Source organism: Gigantopelta aegis, chromosome 9, assembly GCF_016097555.1.
Source record: "Gigantopelta aegis isolate Gae_Host chromosome 9, Gae_host_genome, whole genome shotgun sequence".
In the NCBI taxonomy this organism is placed as follows: Eukaryota; Metazoa; Mollusca; class Gastropoda; order Neomphalida; family Peltospiridae; genus Gigantopelta; species Gigantopelta aegis.
In genome coordinates this window covers 34,136,194-34,142,479 of record NC_054707.1, presented here as the reverse complement: position 1 = coordinate 34,142,479, position 6,286 = coordinate 34,136,194, and positions in this window count along the sequence as shown.

The window sequence follows — 6,286 nt, the reverse complement described above, 5'->3', positions numbered from 1 at the left end:
TCAACACTATAGCTGAAATAACAATGACAGTGTGTCACAGATCAACACTATAGCTGAAATAATAATGATAATGCGTCATACATCAACACCATAGCTGAACGAACATTGATAATGTGTGATACATCAACACTATAGCTGAAATAACAATGATATCATGTCACACATCAACACTACTGCTGATATAACAATGATATTGTGTCACACATCAACACTATAGCTGATATAACAATGATACTGTGTCACACATCAACACTATAGCTGAAATAACAATGATATTGTGTCACACATCAACACTACAGCTGAAATAACAATGATATCATGTCACACATCAACACTACAGCTGAAATATCAATGGTATTGTATCACACATCAACACTACAGCTGAAATACCAATGATATGATGTCACACATCAAAACTGCAGCTGAAATAACAATGATATTGTGATCCATAATCAACACTACAGCTAAAATACCAATGATATGGTGTCACACATCAACACTACAGCTGATATAACAATGATATTGTGTCACACATCAACACTACAGCTGATATAACAATGATATCATGTCACACATCAACACCATAGCTGAAATAACAATGATATCATGTCACAGATCAACACCATAGCTGAAATAACAATGGTATCATGTCACACATCAACACTATAGCCGAAATAACAATGATATCATGTCACACATCAACACTATAGCCGAAATAACAATGGTATCATGTCACACATCAACACTATAGCTGAAATAACAATGGTATCATGTCACACATCAACACCAAAGCTGAAATAACAATGGTATTGTGTCACACATCAACACTACAGCTGAAATACCAATGATATGATGTCACACATCAAAACTGCAGCTGAAATAACAAAGATATTGTGATCCATAATCAACACTACAGCTAAAATACCAATGGTATGGTGTCACACATCAACACCACAGCTGAAGTACCAATGATATGGTGTCACACATCAACAGTACAGCTGAAATAACAATGATATGGTGTCACACATCAACACCACAGCTGAAATAACAATGATATTGTGTCACACATCAACACTATAGCTTATATAACAATGATATTGTGTCATACATCAACACTATAGCTGAAATAACAATGCTATTGTGTCATACATCAACACTATAGCTGAAATACCAATGATATGGTGTCACACATCAACATTATAGCTGAAATAACAATGATACCATGTCACACATCAACACCATAGCTGAAATAACAATGATATTGTGTCACACATCAACATTATACCTGATATAACAATGATATTGTGTCACACGTCAACACTATAGCTGATATAACAATGATATTGTGTCACACATCAACATTATAGCTGATATAACAATGATATCATGTCAGACATGAACACCATCGCTGCAGTACCAATGATTGGTGTCACACATCAACACTATAGCTGAAATAACAATGATACCATGTCACACATCAACACTACAGCTGAAATACAAATGATATGGTGTCACACATCAACACTACAGCTGAAATACCAATGATATTCTGTCACACATCAACACTACAGCTAAAATACCAATCATATGGTGTCACACATCAACACTATAGTTGATATAACAATGATATTGTGTCATACATCAACACTATTGCTGAAATAACAATGATAGCATGTCACACATCAACACCATAGCTGAAATACCAATGATATGGCGTCACACATCAACACTACAGCTGAAATAACAATGATACCATGTCAAAAAACCAATGATATGGTGTCACACATCAACACTACATCTGAAATAACAATGATATTGTGTCACACATCAACACTACAGCCGAAATAACAATGGTATTGTGTCACACATCAACACTACAGCTGAAATACCAATGATATGGTGTCACACATCAACACTATAGCTGAAATAACAATGATATCATGTCACACATCAACACCATAGCTGAAATAACAATGATATGGTATCACACATCAACACTACAGCTGAAATAACAATGATATTGTGTCACAGATCAACACTACAGCTGAAATAACAATGATATGGTGTCACACATCAACACTACAGCTGAAATAACAATGATATTGTGTCACAGATCAACACTACAGCTGAAATAACAATGATATGGTGTCACACATCAACACTACAGCTGAAATACCAATGATATGGTGTCACACATCAACACTAGAGATAAAATACCAATGATATGGTGTAACACATCAACACTACAGCTGAAATAACAATGATATTGTGTCACATATCAACACTACAGCTAAAATGCCAATGATATGGTGTCACACATCAACATTATAGGTGATATAACAATGATATCATGTCAGACATGAACACCATTGCTGCAGTACCAATGATTGGTGTCACACATCAACACTATAGCTGAAATAACAATGATACCATGTCACACATCAACACTACAGCTGAAATACCAATGATATGGTGTCACAGATCAACACTACAGCTGAAATAACAATGATATGGTGTCACACATCAACACTACAGCTGAAATACCAATGATATGGTGTCACACATCAACACTAGAGATAAAATACCAATGATATGGTGTAACCCATCAACACTACAGCTGAAATAACAATGGTATTGTATCACACATCAACATTATAGCTGATATAACAATGATATCATGTCAGACATGAACACCATTGCTGCAGTACCAATGATTGGTGTCACACATCAACACTATAGCTGAAATAACAATGATACCATGTCACACATCAACACTACAGCTGAAATACCAATGATATGGTGTCACAGATCAACACTACAGCTGAAATAACAATGATATGGTGTCACACATCAACACTACAGCTGAAATACCAATGATATGGTGTCACACATCAACACTAGAGATAAAATACCAATGATATGGTGTAACACATCAACACTACAGCTGAAATAACAATGGTATTGTATCACACATCAACATTATAGCTGATATAACAATGATATCATGTCCAACATGAACACCATTGCTGCAGTACCAATGATTGGTGTCACACATCAACACTATAGCTGAAATAACAATGATACCATGTCACACATCAACACTACAGCTGAAATACCAATGATATGGTGTCACACATCAACACTACATCTGAAATAACAATTATACCATGTCAGACATCAACACCATAACTGCAATACCAATGATATGGTGTCACACATCAACACTATAGTTGATATAACAATGATATTGTGTCATACATCAACACTATTGCTGAAATAACAATGATAGCGTGTCACACATCAACACCATAGCTGAAATACCAATGATATGGCGTCACACATCAACACTACAGCTGAAATAACAATGATACCATGTCAAAAAACCAATGATATGGTGTCACACATCAACACTACATCTGAAATAACAATGATATTGTGTCACACATCAACACTACAGCCGAAATAACAATGGTATTGTGCCACACATCAACACTACAGCTGAAATACCAATGATATGATGTCACACATCAACACTATAGCTGAAATAACAATGATATCATGTCCAACATCAACACCATAGCTGAAATAACAATGATATTGTGTCACACATCAACATTATAGCTGATATAACAATGATATTGTGTCACACATCAACACTATAGCTGAAATACCAATTATATGATGTCACACATCAACACCACAGCTGAAGTACCAATGATATGGTGTCACACATCAACACTACAGCTGAAATAACAATGATATTGTGTCACAGATCAACACTACAGCTGAAATAACAATGATATGGTGTCACACATCAACACTACAGCTGAAATACCAATGATATGGTGTAACACATCAACACTACAGCTGAAATAAAAATGGTATTGTATCACACATCAACACTACAGCTGAAATACCAATGATATGATGTCACACATCAAAACTGCACTTGAAATAACAATGATATTGTGTCACATATCAACACTACAGCTAAAATGCCAATGATATGGTGTCACACATCAACACTACAGCTGATATAACAATGATATCATGTCACACATCAACACTATACCTGATATAACAATGATATTGTGTCAGAAATAACAGTGGTATCATGTCACACATCAACACTATAGCTGAAATAACAATGTTATCATGTCACACATCAACACTATAGTTGATATAACAATGATATTGTGTCATACATCAACACTACAGCTGAAATACCAATGATATGGTGTCACACATCAACACTACAGCTGAAATAACAATGATACCATGTCACACATCAACACCATAGCTGAAATACCAATGATATGGCGTAACACATCAACACTACAGCTGAAATAACAATGGTATTGTATCACACATCAACACTACAGATGAAATACCAATGATATGGTGTCACACATCAACACTACAGCTGAAATAACAATGATATTGTGTCACACATCAACACTATAGCTGATATACCAATGATATTGTGTCATACATCAACACTATAGGTGAAATAACAATGATATTGTGTCACATATCAACACTATAGCTGATATAACAATGATATTGTGTCACACATCAACACTATAGCTGAAATAACAATGATATTGTGTCACACATCAACACCATAGCTGAAATAAAAATGATAGTGTGTCACACATTAAAACCATAGCTGAACGAACATTGATATTGTGTCACACATCAACACTATAGCTGCAATAAAAATGATAGTGTGTCACACATTAACACCATAGCTGAACTAACATTGATAATGTGTCATACAGGAACAGTATAGCTGAAATAACAATGGTATCATGTCACACATCAACACTACAGCTGAAATAACAATGGTATTGTGTCACACATCAATACTACAGCTGAAATACCAATGATATGTTGTCACACATCAACACTACAGCTGAAATACCAATGATATTGTGTCAAACATCAACACTACAGCTGAAATACGAATGATATGATGTCACACATCAACACTACAGCTGAAATAACAATGATATCATGTCAGACATCAACACCATAACTGCAATACCAATGATATGGTATCACACATCAACACTATAGCTGACATAACAATGATATTGTGTCACAAATCAACACTACAGCTGAAATAACAATGATATCATGTCACACATCAACACTACAGCTGAAACAACAATGGTATTGTGTCACACATCAACACTGCAGCTGAAATACCAATGATCTGGTGTCATACATCAACACTACAGCTGAAATACCAATGATATTGTGTCACACATCAACACTACTGCTGAAATACGAATGATATGATGTCACACATCAACACTACAGCTGAAATAACAATGATATCATGTCAGACATCAACACCATAACTGCAATACCAATGATATGTTGTCACACATCAACACTATAGCTGATATAACAACGATACTGTGTCACACATCAACACTATAGCTGAAATAAAAATGATAGTGTGTCACACATTAACACCATAGCTGAACGAACATTGATATTGTGTCACACATCAACACTATAGCTGAAATAAAAATGACAGTGTGTCACACATTAACACCAAAGCTGAACGAACATTGATAATGTGTCATACATCAACAGTATAGCGGAAATAACAATGATATCATGTCACACAGCAACACTACAACTGATATAACAATGAAATTGTGTCACACATCAACACTATAGCTGAAATAACAATGATATTGTGTCACACATGAACACTACAGCTGAAATAACAATGATATCATGTCACACATCAACACTACAGCTGAAATAACAATGGTATTGTGTCACACATCAACACTACAGCTGAAATACCAATGATATGGTGTCATACATCAACACTACAGCTGAAATACCAATGATATTGTGTCACACATCAACACTACAGCTGAAATACCAATGATATTGTGTCACACATCAACACTACAGCTGAAATACGAATCATAGGTTTAACTACTGTAGCAATGATTTAATACCGACATTCAGTCCCACATTACATCTATGTATGGTAGACAGGTTTAACTACTCTGGCAGTGATTTAATACCGACATTCAGTCCCACATTACATCTATGTATGGTAGACAGGTTTATCTACTCTAGTAGTGATTTAATACCGACATTCGGTCCCACATTACCTCTCTCTATGGTAGACAGGTTTATCTACTCTAGGAGTGATTTAATACCGACATTCAGTCCCACATTATATCTATGTATGGTAGACAGCTTTAACTACTCTGGCAGTGATTTAATACCGACATTCAGTCCCACATTACAT